Here is a 22,142-nt window from a genome sequence, read left to right as displayed (position 1 = left end):
GTTCTCAGTGTTACTGGGCGTAGTAAGATCGTTGTTTGTTCTCCCCTGTTCCCCTCCCTTGCCTTGTCGCCCTCTGAAACACTTGTGTATGAGCGTGATACAAATAAAATATCATATCATATCACACCTTATTTTGCTTCAACCATTTCATAGAGAGAACAAAAAACATAAAACATAGACCAATTAACCGGTTGACCTGACAAATTGGCGTACCTTACTGACAACTGAGAACAAGAAACATGTATTTATGATAACCCTTCAATATTGCTAAATTTTCCCCGTCATTTACACCTTGCATTTACTCCGCCGTGGCCCTTTCTGGGCCGACCTCTAAACAACTTTTATCACTACCAAAAGAAAGAATTACTGCTATTTTCCGAGTCTACTCAATATACAAGACTCCTACTTATTGCTTTTTCCTCACTTATATTCCTGCGCTGGTCGAGACAGTACTATGCAGCGCCGCTTTCCTCCCCCTTTCGTAGCTAGGTTCCCGTATCTCTTCTTATTTCATCACCTTATATAAAAAACCTAATGGCCATATAGAAAAGAAAAAGACACCTTAGTCAACTACCACTCAATATCATTCATACTCAATCCACCCATCATACGTTCTCACACTATATTAATCTGACCATTCTCCCACCAAAATTCCCTCCTTTAATTCTTCTTGCAATAGATACTCATGTGTCCATAATGGTCCGAGAGCCTCTGTTCGCAGTCTATCTTACCTGCCATGTGGACATGGCAGTGGCGGTTTTGGTTAAGGGTTGTGACAGCGGTTAAGTGTTTTGGTGTCCCTAATATAGTCACCACTGAGATCCATGACCAATTGGAAATCGTCAGCGTAATTTGTGAAATGGAAACCCATCCTTTCCAGTTTATCATGCAGGAGCCTTATATAGATATTAAATAGGATGGGAGAAATAGAGGCTCCCTGTGGTACTCCATACTTAATATCAATAGAGTCTGAACAGGCCGTGCCCCAGCATATCTTCAATATTCTTTCACCTAAGAAGGAGTCAATCCATTCCACTGCTTTTTTTGAACAGTTTCCAACATTCGCTAAAGTTTCCAATAGTCTGGCGTGATCAGGAAGATCGAACGCCGCCGAGAGATCCAGTAAAATGAGGAGGCCCATTTTCCCCTCATCCAAGCGACTTAACATTTGTGCTTGCAGATCTAATAGTGCACTTTCAGCACCATAATTCCAGTGGAAGCCAGATTGTTTATTGCGAAACACTGAGGCAGATTCAAAGTGGGTCTGCAGTTGGTTAGTAGCTGCTTTATCTAATATATTTAGTAGGAAAGGAATGTTTGTTATTGGGTGTCCTTCTTACTAAGCCCTGTTTTTTTAACAATGGGAGTAACCACCACTTCCATTATGGAGGTTGGTACACTTTGATGCGCAAAAGAGGCATTTATAAAATGTGTAAAAAATGGTGCAAAGATATTATTATGCTTGAGAATGATTTTCGAAGGAAGGGTGTCCCCTATACAAGTGGTGGGTCTGATGTTTGCAAGCATGAGCAAAGTATCTGCCTTGGTTATCGATTGAAAGCTAAACTTTGGCATGGTACTATCTTTCTCTTTATAAATCTCTCTCTCTTTTTTTGAGGACACCTTTGTGGCCCCTTGTGAGCTGTGAATCTTTTCTCGGGCGAGAAGGACTTTGTTTTGGAAAGCCTTTTGTACATTCTCACAATCTTCCTTGTTGAGGTTGATATCTTGAATAAGAGCACCAGGATTATCCCAAGATCTGTATAGTTCGAAGAGCTTTTTGGTGCAATGTCCTGCCTCTTTGATAGCATCACAGTATGTACCTTTTTCATTCAAGAAACTTTTTCTTATAGTCTCTTTTTATGATTTTCCATTTGTCTCTATTTTCAATGGAGGGATCTTTGGCACATACTCGATCTGCTTTTTGTTTTTCCTGTTTAAGAGTTTTAAAATCTTCTGTAAACCATTTTTGCTGGTTTGTGCGGTCCCTAATGATCCTTGTCTTGATTGGCGAAATGTTTTCCATCAATTGGGAAGTTTGGGAGTTTGCATCTCAAATGATCCTTATCCATCTGTGGCCATGGAATATACTGCGGTCTTGCTCCCCCAAACCCTAACCCACAATTGTCTGCCAATTCATGGCAGGGAGAATGGTCCCTGATCGTTTCCTCCCTGGCAATGATCTTAACCTGCTCACATATGGCAGTGATTCTCTCTTCTCACTATAGAATCATCCTCTCGGACATTCTGGATATGATATGGGATCTGGTGTCGTTTACTTAGGCTGTTCTAGATTGGACCATCTCACTTCCTTATCTGTCTATAGGCTTCCCTCAAGGGCACATGCACCTCCTCCCTCTTCCCCATGAAAGGATTCTCTTTCTTCATCTAACATGTCTAGTCCCCAACTAGTGTGACTCTCATCCCCTTCACCCTGGTCTAGGTTCAGTCTGATCAAGGACAAGGCTTTATGCCCTAGACGAAACAGATTTTCTTCTTTGTTTCACAATTGAAATACTACAGATTGATCTTCATTCCCTCAGCTTCCTGATTTGCTACCTTCCTTTAATTCTTGATAAGCCTTTTCAATCCTATCTCCGATGCTTCCTGTGTCAAAATTCTCTTAGTCTAATGCTACTCTAGAAGCTCCTGACGTTGCCTCCTCCATCGGAAGAAACTCTTCTATTCTGTCCCATTGTATTGTTGGACTTGGCTCCATTAGCTCCTTTTGAATGCTGTTAATATTAAGCCCACACTGTCTCCTCTTACGTTCTAATTCTTCATCTAATTCTCTTTGCTTTCTCACCTCCATTCTAATTCTCTCCTCCTCTTGTGCTATCTCTTCTCTTCTTGTTTCTTCTCTTCGTCTCTGCATTCTTTTGTCCCTTAATTTCTGCACTTCCTCCTCGTCTCTCTTCCTTTCTGGTCTGTTCTTATCTTCAATGGCTCTCTGCCTGTTGTCATACTTTCTTTGCTCCTCTGCCCATTCTTGATTTTTCTCCGCTCATCCTGATACATCTGCTCTCGTCGCTCCTTGCTCTTTCTCTCATGCTGTTCCTCCTTCAATCTTCTTTCCTGTTCCCTGTCTTTTCTGTCCTGTTCATCTTTAACTCCCCTTTGCCTTACTTCCTCAATGCTTTTCCCATCTAGTTTGAGTACTATCTGTCCTCCCATCCATTCATTGTGAACGAGCGTGACCTCGTCAGTTTTATCCTTCTCTTCTTTCCATGTTTTAATCTCTCATTCTATTTATGTTGATACGTTCAATTGCTCACTTTTCTTTATCTTGTATGATCTTAAATAGCTCTTTCTTTACTCTTACTCTCCTCTGGACTATTGTCACTGCTATAAGCAGGCGGTTCTTACATCAGATTACTATACCGTGCCGCCGCCTTCAGTTCCTTTAATGGATACAACCCTACTTCTTCCATATTAAAGCCTTTCACTTCAGGCGAGGCAAGGGGAGCCGAAGGCTTGACATCTTCCTCCTTACATTAGCTAAGCATCCACCCCTCAGATGGCGGATCTTCCCTCGCTTCCTGATACATTTTCCAAAGCTCGAAATTAGCTGACCTTTTCTCCAAATCCTTCCAGTTGTACGCAGTGTGCAAGTATGTTGTCATGTGTTGCAATGCAGCTTTTGACAGCGATCATCCTTGTGGCCATGGCATGAACATCTTATCTAACCATTCCGCCCTATACTGTTTGAGCTTGGGCATGCGCTTTGGCAATTATCTTACATAAATGCATCACAGGAGTGACATCTCCCATTGTGACGAGTCTCAATTGACTGTCAATACTTATCAGATTTTATAAAAAATACCTTCACCAAAAACAACACATATTAGCACGCTACAACAATCGTCCCCCAAACCTCTTCCTATCTCTAGATTGGTACCAACCACTTCCCTAGATAGACAATATACCTTCTTGACTTTTCATCTTATTCTTTCACAACTGGTCGTGTCGCTCTTTGACACCTTAATTCAACAAAAATACACAAACAGACAGACTAGTAGACGTTTCACATTTAAAACCTTGGCGATCACCCTTTTTCCTCTTTGCCTCTACTCAATACTCAATAACAGAGTTTAACTTGTCTTCTTATATGAACCTGTTCATACGTCTCCTAGAGACTGCGACTGGGGTGTAAGACGAGTTGTTCTGGAACTCTCTTGAGTCAGGACTCTTTAGGCGCTATCTCTATCTCTTCATACAATATTTCCTTCGGTATGGTATCCCCTTCCAACAGACTACTTTTGCCTTCCGTCTGCAAAGTGCCTCTGGAAACCAGGTAGGGATTTCCTCAAAGAGGGACCCTGCCCACCGTCCTGATTTTTTTGCAAGTTTTCTATTTGTCCGCTCTCCACAGGAAACTCTGTGATCTTCCAGCTAAATGGCAGAGGATGTCCGATCGTCCGAAATGCTGGAGCCCAACAGGTGGATGGGTCTTTTTAACCATCCGAGATTGCTACCACGTGAACATAAGGTCCTTAATTCAGTAACAAGTCATGCAAGGATGGAATGCAGAGTAACTCTTACACCAAATAATCAGACTGATTCAGGAAGTTGGCAAAAGTCTCATCTTACTGTTTTAATATCAATTGTCTAAAATTGACCCTCTGCTCCCAGGCCTGTTTAATTTGCACGATATCTTGTTCAGTCAGTCGTAGCCGGGTCTGTTGGAGATTTGTTTCAATGGCCAGATCGTAAGAGCTTGGCTTCAAAATTCTTGTTTGCCACGTACACATCAATAAGTTATGATCACTGTGCACCGTTTTTTGCACCTTGAAGCCCATCAGGTCTTGAATCAACCCGTTAGAGACCAAAATATAATCAAGAGTTGCTTTTGAAGAATCACGCTCCCATGTCGGGATGTTCACTTGGTTTGGGAACAAGGAGGCGACATTTTGGATGTTTCTTGAGGCAATAACTTTGTTCCACGCCTTGCCTCTCTCGATGGTGTGATCAGAGCCTCCCAGTGGTTGGACGGGTCTTTGTTAGTCAACTGCCGTCACTGAGCATTTGGCGTTGAAATCACCACAGATGATAAGCTCAATTTTGTCAAATTCAACGTAAAGCTGGTCTATCATTGCACTCATGTTGGAACAGAATGTTTTTATCAACATCCGCTATGGATTCCAGTAGCAATTAGCTATAGCCAAGGGATTTCGCAGACCATTTTGGTTCTTGTCATTCAATTCGGGCTGCGAGGTCAGAACGACCAGCATTTCATAGGACTCTTTCCACTTCATGGGTTCACTCAGACCCGTTCCTGTTTTGATAGCAGTTAAAAGACCCGATGATGGTCTACCTAACAGGCCTTTCACTGCTGGTGATATTGTCACTGTGAAGCCATCGAGAGCCGGTTGGTTCAACAACCAGGTCTCTTGCAGACAAACTATGTTGAAAAGACCCAGATTGACGTCTCCAGCTGTTGTGAGATGAACATGTCCTCGCTATTCCATGAGCCCAGACTATACTTTTCCTTTACGTGTCGCTCGATTTCTCTCTTGCAGATGTTGTTGTCGAGTCGGGCTAACCCTGGTCGTTGCTATGTGCCAGTATTTTTGTTCCAATTTGACATTAGCCACTTCCAGGGCCCTTTAGGGTGTCTCGATCCTGATGTCTCTTGAGTATGTCCATATGAATTTATCTTCTTTTCTGAATATTTGGGACCTACTTCTGTATAGGGAGAGGATTGCTGGTGTTCCTCTCTTTGGGATGTAGGTCCCTTGCGACCCGATTCAGAATGCTCCCGGTTGCTGGGACTTTGCCTTAGTTTTTTTTTTGGAGAGTCCCTCTTAATTACCTCAAACCAACGCTTCTCTGCCCCAGCCTTCCAATGAGGTCTTCTGCTGGATTCATCAGACTCCTGGGACCTGTACCATCGATTATTGCGGTACAGATCCTCTGTTTTTGATCGGTAGTGCTTTTGGATTTTGTTCCTTTCTTTTTTTTCCACTTCATAATCTTGACTATCAATCTTCCTTTTTATTTCCATCAGACGGAAGCCCAAAAATTCCAGCTCTTCATAGGCGGACTCATCAATATATTGAATGCCTGCCGATTTCATGTGTAGAAAGGCTTTTGCCTTCATTTCCCTGTTGTATGGTTCCACAAGCTCAAAGTCCTCTGTTCTGATTTTTTTCAATGTTTTTGTTTTCCGTGTTATTTGCAATACTGTCGGTTTATTCAGTATTAGGAAGTTTTTATCTGCTTCTATTTGCTCCAATTTGAAAACTCATGTCTCTTCTTGTCCATTTTTTTGTTGTTGATGGTTCTTCACTTCAAACCTTTCGGCTCGGTATTTCCACGAGCTTCCTCGTTTGTCAGCCTCCTTTTGTTCATATCGGGGTTTCGATGGACTCCTTCTTGCTCTACCCTCATAGCTTTTGTCCTGCTTTTCTTCACAGCTTTGGTGTGGTTTGGTTTTGAGCCGGGCCTCATTTGAATCCGGCTGGGAGGGACTGCTCTTGTTATTCCAGACGGCTCCCTCTTTGGCCACTTTATCTGTGTCTATAACGGAAACATCCTGATCATTGCGCCTTCTTTTTTCGTTACCTTCTGTTCGGTCCTCCTTGATCTCCTTCCTCTCCTTTTCTGAGTGTATAGATATATTCATTAAGTCCGAGCAGACTTAAAATTCTTCCGCTGTTCTTGGCGATCTGCGTGCGCTATTTTCTTCAGGCTGTATCAGTGGCTCAAGTTGGTTAACCTTCATTAGGGGCGCTCCAGTTCTACCGTCTGCTTTAACTAACGTTTCAATGGTGTTCTTGAACTTAGCGTTTCTCTCAATCTGGGGGGTTATAGGCAGCAGGGTCTTTTTAGGTTTTGCAGAATGGGTCCCTTCGTTTGACACTTGAGGGAGCGTTGGGATGCTTTTATCTTTTCCCTTTGGCCGCACCTGAACCTCTTGAACCATTTCCTTGTGCACTAGTGTTGTTGGTTTTTGAATTCTGTTTTGTGTGTCCATAAATTTGATCTTTTTTTCCAGGGCTAAAATGTTCCTTTCACAACAGGTTTTCTGATTGAGCGCTTTATCTTCAATTGCTGTTATATAACTTTCTACGTTGGCTAATTTCCCTATTATATTCGAAAGGATTGCAGTTTTGTCATGCACATTTTCTTTTATAGCTTCATATAATTTGCAGAAAGGTGCTAACACGATGGTCATGGCCGACATGATAGCTATCATGTCCGTTTTTTTATTTGGCGATTCATTTTGCATAGCCACTGCAATGTCACTAAGTCGTCTCTTTTTTGGCAATACTTGGGTTTTTTCAGATCCCCTTGCGGGTATTGATGAGTCCAAAACCAAGCCTTCCACTGGGGATCTTGTGTTCTAATCCGAATTCACCCGGTTTCTTAATGGTCCATTTTTTAAATGAGGGTTGTCCCAATTTGCTTTTAACTCTTGTCCTTTCGTAGTTGGAGAAGAGATCAAATGGCCCGTTGACAGGTGGGGCTTTGTCCATGCAAGACGGAGCTCTTTTTCCGGCTGAGTGATGGACTCATGATTCGAGTCCCGGGGTCTTTGATCAAATTTCTCCCTTTCCTCCTCCTGTTCATCCTCCAGTATCTCAATCTCCTCTATAATTGCTGAAACCCCCTTCAATGCCTTTTGAGTATGGGGGATGCGGGCCATCTCTCTTGATTGGCCTTTTAGACTCTGTACCGATGTACCCAGTGCCGATGTATCCAGACTCCCTGCCGCCGTTGGCTTTTCTGTATCATTGCTTGGTTCTTTAGTAGCTGTATTCTTTCTCTCCTTGGGGCTACCGGTTTCTCTCCCTTGATTGTTAGTTGTCAATGTTGCCGTTTCAGTTTTCCTCTGCTTTAGAGCTGGCTGTGTTTCATTTGCTATTTCAAGCATTTCCGCATCTGATACTTCCGTCTCTATGCTCTGTTTCCTTTTATGTTGTTGGGTAAAAAACGCCTTTAACAGGCAAGACAGAAGTGGATTTGGCAGTCCTTGCGATGTTTGCCCCCGTCTTCTGATACTTTTTTTTTTTCTTTCGATTCTCCCATGGACAGTTTATTCAGGGCTCTCATGTTTGCCGTGTTTTTTGTCCCTTGTTGCCTTGCTTTGGCCGGGGTATTGCTTTTGTTTCTCTTTTTTCTTTTCACTGCTCAACCAGTTTTAAGTTGCTCCCCATCCGTCTCCTTATTCGAGTCCTCTAGGCTCTCCATCTGTTTGTTTTTCACTTTCCGAGCCAAACTCATCTGATTGCTCCTCTTTGCTTAGGTCGGCGTTCCTCTCATTATCACTGATCTCTATAACGGGTCTGGAGACCCTTGATTGCCTTTTACCCTGCCTTTGTATGAGACTGTCGCCTTCACGGTCTGTATCATGGAGCATAACTTGGATGCGCACCGTATTAGGGGCTAATTCGCTGTCTTCAGCTCTACCTGGTGGATTAGTCAACCCTTCTACTTCGGTGCTATGCTGACGGGACAGCCCCTCTCCTGCCAAACGCTGTTCTGATGTCTCAGATGTTTCAAGACCTGCTGCCGAATCTATGGTCCCCATGTCGAAACCCGATACGCGGGTCCCGTACCCGGGTGGCCGCCGCACCATTTCCAGCTGGTTTCTCCAAGGGTATGCGTGCCTCCCGATCCTCCGGTCCCTCTAGTTCGGGACTCTCCTCAAGACAGCCACCCGGCGGCAGCTTCGAGACGGGCAGGTGCCGTCCTCCGACCGCGCCTGGACGAACTCTACTCACCACCTCCGGTGACGGTGGACCGCTCCCAGCTTGGTGTACTATGGCCGAGGTAGGTGGGCGCGGCCCCTCCTGAGCCCCCTCCGCCTCCTCCTCCTCCCGGGCGGGTAACTCCTCCCGCTCCTCTGCCGATACCGTGGACTTCTTCACTCCAGCGGACTCCCGCCCATTACTTCGTGGTTCAGGTAGGATATTATTTTCTTTTTTTGCTTCTTTTGCCGAGTCCATGTACCGGTACCTGTGGACATGTCCGTCCGTGCGCTATCGGTAGAAAGTCCGCCATTGGTGATGTTAAAGCCGGTCTTGGTGCCGAATCCGATTTACTCCTCCTCCTGTCGGTTGATCCCGGGGCCATCGCCTCCTCCGGCTTGGTAGTTTTGGTCGACGGCGAATTTCTTAGGAGTGGTCTCAAGAGTGGTTTCAGTGAATTTGGAGGTCGAACCCTACGGCTCCATACGACTCCGACTTCGTGTCTGCAGCCGACTGCTGCAGACTGGCTCTCCACCTCAGGCTCTCCAACTCCACTCACCGCTCCGTGGTGTATTGAGGCACTTATAGGCACCTCCTGCACAATAGCGTGGATGGGCTGCACAACGCTGCAGACTGGCTCTCCACCTCAGGCTCTCCAACTCCGCTCACCGCTCTGCGGTGTATTGAGGCACTTATAGGCACCTCCTGCACAATAGCGTGGATGAGCTGCACAAAGCTGCAGACTGGCTCTCCACCCCAGGCTCTCCAACTCCGCTCCTAAGCTAGCTTCTAAGATTGCTTGATCTACTTGCGTTACTGCACATGTACAGTTATTAAATGGCTTGCAGTTTCTGCAGTCTCTTTACACATGCAATCTTTATTTCTGCATATGGATGTTCACTAGATTTCTTATTTCGACATCAGTTTCTGTAAGGTCCATACATCCTCTTCTTCAGCCACTCTTCTCAGTGCGTCAGCCTCATTTCTTATTATGTCATCAGCTTCTCCTTCTTCCATCTTCATATTCCTTCAGTAATCTCCTCCAAGAGATTGTCATCTCTACTGGGGGTACATCAGGTATGGCTTTCTCAATGGGTATCATTTCTCAAACACTCTATGCGGCATGGTCACAACTACTGGTGTCAAACATGGTGCAGTTTCAGCCTTCCAACATATAGGCAGTAAGGGGGCAGAACTTCCTGCAGAGGCATTCGACTGCTCCTCTACATTGGTATTGAAAACATAATTCATTTTTAGCAATAACTGGCCCAAGGCCTTTAACTTTAAGTGTGATTGCACATGGTCAGCTTATGTATTTTAGCAAATAGAGAAATGTCTACATAAACAGGAGTATATTTGAACTACTTATTGCAATCTCAATTCCCCAGACTTCTGGCACCTCTAAAAGACCTTCTAATTTATGCGGCCACATACAGCCTCTGATGACCTGGAAAAACACTTAACCGCTGGACCCTGGCCTCGGGCCTCATGTTTATTACCACCAAACAAATGACTAATCCCCTCTAAAGATTTTGATACAAAGGGTGAGATAACACCTGTTCCCTTGCGGGACTGTAACCCTTGTCCTGTTTATATGCTGACCTTCTTACCAGGTAACTCATTCTTCTTTCCATCAAGAATGTCCCTGCTCCTTAGGGGCAATACTCTCGGCTTGGAAGCAAGACCATGCAGAGTAAGACAGGTTTGAATACTGGATCCACGATTGGAAACCGAACTCAGGTATGGTATAAGGTGCATTTTAAAAAAACAATTAATTAAATAAATAAATTCATGTGCAGTAGCTAACCGCCGAGCAAAGCACCTCATTGTGTGGATTGTGTTTGTGTTGCATTTGCAGTTTTAATATTGTATCTTTCCACACGTGTGAAGATCTAAAATGTATACATTCTAAATGATTGTAACACTAAAAGTAATATATAATCAACTCCATTACATTCATATGGAATTACAACACTACCTCAGTTCACTGCCATACCATGTCATCAATATGGTGTGCCTAACATGAATCCCTCCTAATAATGGGGACCCTCCTTGACCACCCTGACGTTCCCCCCTTTAGTTAATACTTTAGCTAATAAATCTTCCTGGGGAACATCTCTACAACCATCTGTCAACCTGGTCTCAATATGGGTATACAGCTCAGCTGAATCAACCAAACTCATCCCCATACTATTTCCTCAATCTACCCACTGCTTCGCGCAAGCATGCCAATTTGGTAGAGGAAACAAAACAGCTTCAGTTTGAATACCCATATGGGATGAAGTAGTGGTGGCCCTAGCTTTGGACAGGGTTACCGTCATCATGGCAGCAACTGTTGGAACCTGGGCAGAGCAACAACATAGAATTAGTTGGCAGGAACAAAAAAGAATAAGTAAAAAGACAAAAATAGGTATCAGAATCGTCACAAGGATCAACAAGGGAAGTACCCAAGAAAATAAAGAGTCAATCCATGAATCATTGGTGATCCCAGGCTCAGTTTCCATGATCACTTTCAGTTTATTTAGGGCAGCAATAGTTCTGGTCAGCTTGCCATTTTCGGGTCATTGGGAAGCAAAAATGTGCAGCCGATTTTCTGACATACTCCGCCCTCCATTGCTGTCAAGAGGTCGAGTATGTACCGGTTTTGCAAAGTTATGATCGTCAGTGCCCGTAATTCTTCCTTAATGGCACTAAACGATGACTCGGAAGTGTTCATGAAGAGCAAGAGTTCATACCTGGTCACCTGAAGCCATTTGGCATTTGCTGCTGCTTGGACACCAGGTGCCAGGAGGGAGGTGAAACAAGTCTTGCTGTGGGTAAACAGCCGATATCGATCAGGAAAGTCTGCTAAGGCCTGTGATGATGCTGCTGAGAGGTAGTTGGACCTTTTCCTTTGCTGCAGTTGTCTGGAATTTTCACCATCAAACATAGTCTCTGATTTGTCTATATATGGTAGTGAAGGGTCACAGAGGATAAGATGGGCAAAGATGTAATTTTGGGCTTTGGATGGGCCAAAATTAGGTGCTCTTCAGGGATCACAAGGACAGGCACATGAAGGGTAGAGAGACTGCACACACCTCGCCAGGCTAGCGGCAACTGCCTGTATGCACTCCGTCCACAGATCCAAAAGTGACTGAGAAGGGCAGCCGTACCTCCAACCAAATCTGTAATGTATAGAGCGTTACTGCAGTTCCTATTTGTGCCAATGGGCACAGTGCCATTGCCTTATAACATAGAGAAAAATGGGTAAGTGTCCGTATCTTAACAGGTTTTTCTGGCTCCTTGAGCCACGTCAGATACTGCAAATGATTTCTCCATACTGTCCCACACTCTTTGGTTATTTGTGCCACCCCTTCTTCTGAGAATCCCCTCATTCCTCCTGCTCTGCAACTCTTCACCCCTTGCTCCTATCGATTTTTAGAAAAAATAGCTCCTTCCAAGAGCAATTGGACTCTTTGAGTATACCTAATATTTTTGTGCTCTGCCCGCTTGGCCATTGAACAATTATCGTCACTTGGTATGATTGATGCTATAATTGACTGCCCTTTAAACTGAACTGCCCTCAAACCCTGCACAGGGCTAAGTGCACTAGACATAGTGCATCTGCTGCCTCTATCCCACGCGGGATATACACCGAAGGAATGCCAGAACCATGTGGGATGAGAGAAGTAATATAGCAATATCCTAGGATCTCTCTCTCCCCACCTTCCTCATATGGCCATACCATACGTTGTCGATTGCAAACCATGTGCATTCATTCTGGGATTTAACTCATCATCATTATAAAAAAAATTATCAACATTTCTTATTCCTCTGAACATTTTCTCCTCAGACTTCATAAGATTAGACAATTTTGAGTTGTCTCCATTTGTAAAGTTTGCCATCTTCAGACATCATGACACAAGGACTGACAAAAAAAACCGAAAACATTATTTGTTACAGAATTTACAATCTTAAACATTCCTTTTCCTTTAAACTCCAGATCTCCATTCGCACCCCCCTTTCCACTGAAACAAACAGTGAATTCTTAAAACGTACTTAACTTCTATGCCTGCTCCTGCACCTGTGCAGGTGGAGAGCTACCGGTATCCCCTTGAGAGTCTTTCAGGTGGATCCAACTCTTATTGCTCTCAACCATCACGACAGTCGAGTCACATAGACCACTGTTTGTGGCCTATTGAAATGCTGCTCATTCCAGCAATGCACAAAGGTGCAAATGTAGATCATGTGTAGTCTCGCCACTTTCTCCTGTTATCTATTGGTTAGAAGACACAACCTGTGATGATATAATCCTAACACTTTTCAATAATGCTGTAATATACACCCTAATTTCCTCTCCTAAAACCGCTGTAGTCTTGTGTGGATCTGATGTCATACGTGTAGGTGAGAGAGGTGTATGCAACCTACAACCATACACGATTTCATGAGGGCTCAAATGGTGGTCTTTCCCCGGCTGATTTCGTATGTAAAATAAAGCTGGTGGGAGGCAAACAAACAATGATTTATTTAAATCTGCACACAATTTGGCTAACCGAGCCTTAAAGACCCCATTAAACCTCACTGCAACCCTGTTGGCCTGCAAGTGGTACACAGAGAACAGCCAATGCTTTATTCCTAGCAGCAAAGTGATTTCTGCGAACAAGCCATTAAATAAGTGGGCTCGGTTGTCAGATTTTAGAATTTCATAAATTCCTCAACTTGAAAATACCTCTCTCACCAGAAATCCCACCACTGATTTAGCATCATGGTGTACACAGGGACCAACCTCAAGCCACAGAGAGAATGGACAGTCACCACAATAAGATATCTGAAATTATCATGCCAACAAAATCAATGTGGAGCTCCTTGAATGGACCAGCGGTCCTGGGCAAGACCCCCCTCAATTACCTTATTGTATTTCCAGGATTGAACTCCTTGCAAACTACACAATTCCCAATGAATCTACTTACCTGTTCTTGTAAGTTAGGGATAACCTAATCCTCCTGGATGTCTGCTCCAGTTTGTTGTTGGGAAGTATGTGACGTGTAATGTAGTTGTACAGACGTTACTACGTGACATATCACTTCCTGTCTTCAAAGCAAATCTGTGGCTGAGAGAACACATCCTCTCTTTTGTCAGAGCTCTTGTTCTTCGCTAGGGGCTTTCCCTTGTATTTCTATTATCTGGAGCACTGGGACTGTGGTGTACTGGGCTGGTAAATGTACCTGTTGGGACACTGGTTCCTTTTTGTGGGAATCTGTGAAAGGAAATGCAGCGTTTCCTTTGCTGTTTGGTCTGCGGCATCATTTCTGAGAGCTATTGAATTAGTGTGCTTAGTATGGGCTGCGCACTTCACTAGACCTATTTCTGCTGGCAAGGTCAATGCTTCAATCAGCCTGGATAGTAGCACAGCATGCTGGACAAGGGACCTGTCAGACCTCCTAAATCCTCTTCTCTGCCATCTTGATAACCCAGAATGGACAGTGGAGGTGACACACGCAGAGTCAGAATAAACAGTGACTGCTTTCCCCTTACACATTTCCAGCACTTCTATAAGAGTGACAAGTTCCACCGCTTGTGCAGAGTAATGAGAAGGCAATCGTCTGTTCCATGTGACCGGCACTCCCCATCCACAAGACCCATTACAGCTATAACCATCTCCTGGTTGATGGCGAGGACCCATCAACAAAAACCACGTCATGCCCCTCTGGGGCATCCTCTTTCCCATTTACCATCTCTTTCTCTTCTCCCTCATATGTGGTACAATCGTGAACCATATCTTTGGACTGCACAGGCTCTGCTACAAATGTCACGGGAATTACTTGGTAACATTGCACACAATGAATTGATGAATTTGATAGGATGACCTCTTACTCTGATACTCTCTGAGTACTCAATGTGGATTTATATTTTTCTAGAATCACAAAGAGTGCATGCTCTATGTACAATGTCACCAGGACACCGGTAGTAATGGTTGAAGACTTTTGAATTGCAAAAGCCGCTGCCACCAGAGCTTGTTCACAAGGGAACTGTCCCAGCATCACTGGGTCTTGGAGTCCACTGTAATACGCTAAGGGTTTGTGGCCTAGTGATGTTTTCTGGGTCAGGACCGCTGTCATCACCTGCCCGTTTGAATTGGAAAACAGAAAGAATGGCTTCTTGTAATTTGGGGTTGCCAGGACCGGAGCATTGCTGATTGCAGCCTTGAGTTCCCAAAAGCAAGCCCCCATTTTCTCAGACCACTCTATCAGACTTTTTGCCTTCTGTGCTTCCTTTAGACCCTGCAATAAGGGAGTCACATAACTAGAGTAATCAAAAATCCATGATCTACAATAGTTACAGAGCCCCAAAAACTGCTGCATTTCTTTCACTGTGACTGACTGTGGCGTACTTTGAACGGCAGTGGCTCTCTCTGGCATTACCTTCCATCATGCGGGTGATATTACTTGCCCCAAGTAAATTACCTCTGTCTGACAGAATTGCAATTTCTCTTTGTCCGCTTTGTACCCCTTCTCCATGAGCAGGGTGAGGAGTGTTATTGAGTCTCATTAACACTGTTCCTCTGAAGTGCTGCAGACTAATAAATCATTCATGTACTGAATTACGATACTGGACACATGTAAATTCCCCAAATTCATCTGAACCACCCTGTTAAAAATACACAGAGATTTGCAGTACCCCTGGGGCAATCTCGTGTTATAGAATCACTTACCATGATATGTAAATGCTGTGAAGTCCTGGGAATCGGGGTGTGAGGGAACAGTAAAAAATGCATTTTTTAAATCAATTACCATGAAGTGGGTTGACCCAGTAGGGATGTTACAGAGAATGGTGGCAGGGTTCGGTACCACCAAAAATTCTGCCTCAAAAATATTATTGAGTTGTGCAAATCCAAGACCATCCTCCAACTGGACTCCTTCGCCTTCTTCATAGGATAGATAGCCGGATTGCATGGGGACACAGAGGGTTGTATTATGCCTTGCATCAACAAAGCCAAAATGGTCTCATAAACCATTTCATCTGCTTCCTTGTACATGGGGTACTGCTTAACCCATGGTAACATTGCACCGGGTTTCAATTTTATCCTCACTGCTCCAACACATTTTAGCAGCCCCACATTATGAGGATTGCTGGTCTACAAATGGTCTGGCACCTTTCCCAAATCCTATTTCCAAAATGATGATGTATTCTTAACAATGAGCATGCTCTGTGATACTTCCCTTTGCTCTATCGCTATCTGGCAAGGCACCCCAATTTCAAAGATCATCTCTCCTGCATCTTCAGGGTCTTTGAACAATTGCTCATCAGACATGTCCCTTAGCGATACGGTCGTATTGATGCACAGAACTGTGCGCCACTCTCCGCCTTCCTCATCTGTGCCAGAGAGAACCACCCTGTTCTTCTTAATCACTACAGTCTCTAAGAGAATTGTAACAATAGCACCTGGTGTTACTTCCTGTGGGACATCAGGCCAAAATAAAAACTCAAATGGTACTCATCAGGCCTCATTTCTGATCCCTGGGACCTAACTCAACAAAACCATCACCTCATAGAGAAACATTGCTGCATGCACGGGAACCCCCCTAACCGCACTACCGCCACAGTAGGTCTACAAACGCCCTGCTTTCCTTACCAGATAAAACCCTGAGGTCAGGCATATAATACCTTACTCCGTGTAGGCAATAGACATCCCAACTTGCTCAGGATGCCCCTTTCCCAATGGCTTTTCTGGGGGATCCATACAATCCAACACAGGCGCTGATACATTTTGATTACCCACCTTGATACGAAGATCATCAATATAAGTAACCAACATGACAGCCCCAGAGAATCCCTGTTTGTCCACCGTTTTGCCTGACAATGGGAACTCACCTTTCTTAAGACTTGGTATTTCCGGTGTAAACCATGAATGAAAACGTTTGGTCACCTACCTGCACACCTCTCTGGGATTCATTTTCTGGATCGCTGGTAATGCAAAGGCCTGGAAACATCCGAGATCCCTGTAGGCTGTCCTACTCCTGGTACATATTAGCACCTGGGAGAGAAAATTGATTTTTCCCAAAAACACTTACTCCAGTGTAGTGTGCAACTGTTCCTTGTGATAAATGATTCTTGTCCCATGTCTGCACTGATGATTGTGCTGGCATGGCTGATGGGATCTCAAAGGTCTGTGCAGCCCCAATCGCTTGGTTCTGTTCAACCCTTGCCTGCTGCAATTGCATGAAGCCTGGGGCTCATTGCAGGGTCAGAGCATCCATCTGTTGAGCTCCCATGTTAAAGTACGGTAGCCATTCATGGCACTCCTGTGACATATGCCCCAACCTTCCACAAGACCAACACTGAATCCCATAAAATCCTCCATAATTATTTCCTGTTGGCCCATTAAACCGGGGACCCATTGCCCTGACCCGGCCAAATGACCCACTTCCCTGTGGAAATCTGCCCCTGAGAAACCCTCTAATTGGCCTTGGACCGGGAATATACTCATCCACCAAACCCTGCATCATACCCGGTTCACTGTGTCCCTGTTGTCCTGGTTGCCCCGGCTGTCCTTCCATAGAATTTGTAATTACTGCCCTTTCTAAACAAATCTTTTCCAATTTCTTTTGAATGAGCTTAGCCTCTGCTTTTTGTGCCTGCTTTACATTCTCCCTCTCTTTTTTCTGTCTTCTTTGTGAAAATACACAATGTGTGCATACATTTCTGGCCACCTCTTAGCCTTCATCCCTACTACTTTATCTAAACCATGCTGGACTTCTTTCGGAATCCCTTCTTCAGCATAAGGTAAAGAATCACCACATTCCTGTCCCATGGTTCTCCGGTTTCTGCTCTCCCCATCTCCTGAATTAACTGGATGTTTGCGGCAGGATCATCATTACATTTCATCGTTTTAGCTAAAATCAAATTGATATCAGGCATGTCAGGATACATTATCCCAAAGGCCCCCCATTCATGTGCCCTAGGATTATTAAAAGTTGCGCCATTATGGGAATTTATATCCAACTGAACTTCCGGCTACCCTGATCTCTTCCAAAGCTCGCCTGACCATCCCCCTGTTAGGTCCATGAATAAGCTCTTCATGTCCCCTATGGCCAACATGACAATGGCAGTATGCTTGTCTAATGCATACATCCACTTCCCCTCCCCTGCAGTGGTGAGCTAAGGGAGTGTCTTCATCAAGTTATTCTGGTCCATATGTGACCACAGGACATAATACGCCCTTCATAGGCGCTTATGGAGCAACAGAAACCGAGTTATGCCTGTTTTTACTGGGGATTCCTCCATCTCTCCCCTACCACTTACTACAGTCATCTGAATACCCTGGCCTGTCCTATGGCTCCATGGTGTTTTTTCTATTGCTGCTGCTGGAGTGGAAGGTAGGGTGCCTGCACCCTGCTCTCCTTGCTGGACAGCACATTCCTCTCCTTCTTCATCATCTACTCTGGCTACTACATTACCTACACCTTCTACAGGCACAGCAGCATAATCAGCACTACCATAAGGTACCATCTCCTGTCCTCCCTGCTCAGCCTCTATAACCATGGCAGTATCCCTGTTCTCCATGTCCACCTCAACTGTTCTGATAACCGAGTTGTCCAATCTAACAAGAACCTGCCCATGTTTCCACCTTCCTCCTTCTATATCTATTACCTCTTCCTCTGCTAGCCGTAGTGCTTCCTTCATCTTTTCCCGTTCTTGCACATCTACCACTCTTCGCAGCCTATCCTCTATCCTCGCAGGAAGAGGCCTAACCTCTTCTTTCTCTCTCATTTTCAATCCTTCCTCCGCTCTTCTATCGGCCTCACTCTTTCCTGCTCCTCCATCCTTAATCTATCTGCTAACCTAGTAGTTGGTGGAGTTATCCCCTTCATGCTCTCCATTTTCAACTTCGCTGCAGCCCTAACCAATGAAGGAGTTATCCTTCCACTTTCCTCAAAATCTCAGTTCTTAGAAATCGTACCTGATGGAGGCGTTATCTGTGTCTGTCTTGCAACCACTGGAGCTGGGGAAAATGGTGGTATGAACTCAAGGCCTATGAACTCTTACTCCCAAGAGCCCTTTAAGACGATGTAGCAATACTCAGAGGCGAATGCGGAAGCAGAAGTTACTCAAACATCAATAATCAAAATGACTCAGGAAGTTGGCAAAGTGCTTTATGTTTTAATATCAATGATCTAAAACAGGGAGTACAACGGGCATCATCCGACGGAGCACAGCTCGATCTCAACACATTTCATTAAAAAAACAGTTCTTTCATAACAAAAATATGGCACTGCAAATGTCATACTATGTGGCAAACTACAAAACTTATGAATCCCTTTGGTTGGCTCTCAGTGAACATCTAAGTAAGTATACATTCTATATAGCCACTGGTAATGATTGGGTACTTAAGTCAGGTGGGCATCAGAACCCACCCCCAATAACCGGTCACTATTGTCACTAAATACACGACGATTCATTGGGTCTTCATAGTATAGGGCTCTTCATTATACGGTTCACTATGATTGGTTTGGCACCCTTGTACCCATCTGGAATATTCCTCACGCTAGCAGAACGCAGGCTAACATCCCAGGTGCATGGATGCTCAGCGTGATCATGTCTCCCCTCCAATTAATCCACTATCTGTCAACACTCCTTCAGTTTGTCAGACAATTCGTTTTTGAATTTGGCCTTGTAGCTGTGGACTTTGTCTGGGAAATAAAGGGAGGATAGCTTCACTGTGTCTTTTAGTTTCGGTATAGCCATTACCCAAGCTATTCTGATTTCCCCCATGTGACTTGAAGACCACTCTTTTTGAGCCTCATGCTGCATTAAGGGGCCAATTCATAGAATTCGGCGCACAAGTGGCGCACGCGGCTGGCGCACAGTGTGCGCGTGCGGTAGTCTGCGCCAGCCGCGTGCGCCGAAACACATTCAGGCGCACAGCGTATTCATGGATTCCAACATCCACAACCAGCCGTGGCGCAGAGTGGCGCAGCGACCCTGCAGCAGCGTCAGTTACGCCCCCAAGAACGCCCCTTGCGCAGGGAAAAGCCATCAAAATCCCCAATCCAGCGCAAAGGGCAGCAGCAAACGCAGAGCGGGGAGCGTGTATTTCAGGGGTGTGCGGGTGTCCCATTGGGCTGGGTACGTGGATTTCAGGGGTGCGCGAGAAATTCTACACGCGATTGGCCTGGGTACGTGGATTTCAGGGGTGCGCGAGAAAATCTACACGCGATTGGGCTGAGTACGTGGATTTCAGGGGTGCGCGAGAAATTCTACACGCGATTGCCCTGGGTACGTGGATTTCAGGGGTGCGCGAGAAAATCTACACGCGATTGGGCTGGGTACGTGGATTTCAGGGGTGCGCGAGAAATTCTACACGCGATTGGCCTGGGTACGTGGATTTCAGGGGTGCGCGAGAAAATCTACACGCGATTGGGCTGGGTACGTGGATTTCAGGGGTGCGCGAGAAATTCTACACGCGATTGGCCTGGGTACGTGGATTTCAGGGGTGCGCGAGAAAATCTACACGCGATTGGGCTGGGTACGTGGATTTCAGGGGTGCGCGAGAAATTCTACACACGATTGGGCTGGGTACGTGGATTTCAGGGGTGCGCGAGAAAATCTACACGCGATTGGGCTGGGTACGTGGATTTCAGGGGTGCGCGAGAAAATCTACACGCGATTGGGCTGGGTACGTGGATTTCAGGGGTGCGCGAGAAATTCTACACGCGATTGGCCTGGGTACGTGGATTTCAGGGGTGCGCGAGAAATTCTACACGCGATTGGCCTGGGTACGTGGATTTCAGGGGTGCGCGAGAAATTCTACACGCGATTGGCCTGGGTACGTGGATTTCAGGGGTGCACGAGAAAATCTACACGCGATTGGCCTGGGTACGTGGATTTCAGGGGTGCGCGAGAAAATCTACACGCGATTGGGCTGGGTACGTGGATTTCAGGGGTGCGCGAGAAATCCTACACGCGATTGGGCCTGTGCTAGTGGGGCAGTGTATTACGTAGGTGTGCGGGAAGTTGAAGAGGTGAATTGCCGGTGTGGGTCCTCCCAGGTCTCCCCTCTACCCCCTCCACGACCTCTGCAGGCAGCCCACACCACAGGGGACTACCCTGCACCCCTGGTCATGTCCCGCAGGCAGCCCATCCACCATGGGCATGCCCCCCAGCCAAGCCACATGTCCCCTTGCACCCCCACCCCCCAGCAGGCCCCCACTCATGTCCCCCTGCACCCCCACCCCTCAGCAGTGCAGGGGCAGCCTCCACCAGACCCCCACCCATGTCTCCCACCACCCCCACCCCCCAGTCACCCGGGGCAGCCTCCACCAGGCCCCCACCCATGTCTCCCACCACCCCCACCCCCCAGCAGTGCAGGGGCAGCCTCCACCAGGCCCCCACCCATGTCTCCCACCACCCCCACCCCCCAGCAGTGCAGGGGCAGCCTCCACCAGGCACCCACCCATGTCTCCCAGCACCCCCACCCCCCCAGTCACCAGGGGCAGCCTCCACCAGGCCCCCACCCATGTCTACCACCACCCCCACCCTCCAGCAGTGCAGGGGCAGTCTCCACCAGGCCCCCACCCATGTCTCCCACCACCCCCACCCCCCAGCACTGTGGGGCACCTGCCAGCAGGCCCCCACCCATGTCCAACCCATGTCTCCCAGCACCCCCACCCCCCAGCAGTGCAGGGGCAGCCTCCACCAGGCCCCCACCCATGTCTCCCACCACCCCCACCCCCCAGTCACCAGGGGCAGCCTCCACCAGGCCCCCACCCATGTCTCCCACCACCCCCACCCCCCAGCAGTGCAGGGGCAGCCTCCACCAGGCCCCCACCCATGTCCAACCCATGTCTCCCAGCACCCCCACCCCCCCAGTCACCAGGGGCAGCCTCCACCAGGCCCCCAACCATGTCTCCCAGCACCCCCACCCCCCAGCAGTGCAGGGGCAGCCTCCACCAGGCCCCCACCCATGTCCAACCCATGTCTCCCAGCACCCCCACCCCCCAGCAGTGCAGGGGCAGCCTCCACCAGGCCCCCACCCATGTCCAACCCATGTCTCCCAGCACCCCCACCCCCCAGCAGTGCAGGGGCAGCCTCCACCAGGCCCCCACCCATGTCCAACCCATGTCTCCCACCACCCCCACCCCCCAGCAGTGCAGGGGCAGCCTCCACCAGGCCCCCACCCATGTCTCCCACCACCCCCACCCCCCAGCAGTGCAGGGGCAGCCTCCACCAGGCCCCCACCCATGTCTCCCACCACCCCCACCCCCCAGCAGTGCAGGGGCAGCCTCCACCAGGCCCCCACCCATGTCTCCCACCACCCCCACCCCCCAGCAGTGCAGGGGCAGCCTCCACCAGGCCCCCACCCATGTCTCCCACCACCCCCACCCCCCAGCAGTGCAGGGGCAGCCTCCACCAGGCCCCCACCCATGTCTCCCACCCCCCCACCCCCCAGCAGTGCAGGGGCAGCCTTCA

This window comes from Ambystoma mexicanum, chromosome 3q, assembly GCF_040938575.1.
Source record: "Ambystoma mexicanum isolate Mex_15411 chromosome 3q, UKY_AmexF1_1, whole genome shotgun sequence".
NCBI lineage: Eukaryota > Metazoa > Chordata > Amphibia > Caudata > Ambystomatidae > Ambystoma > Ambystoma mexicanum.
This window is presented reverse-complemented; position numbering follows the sequence as displayed.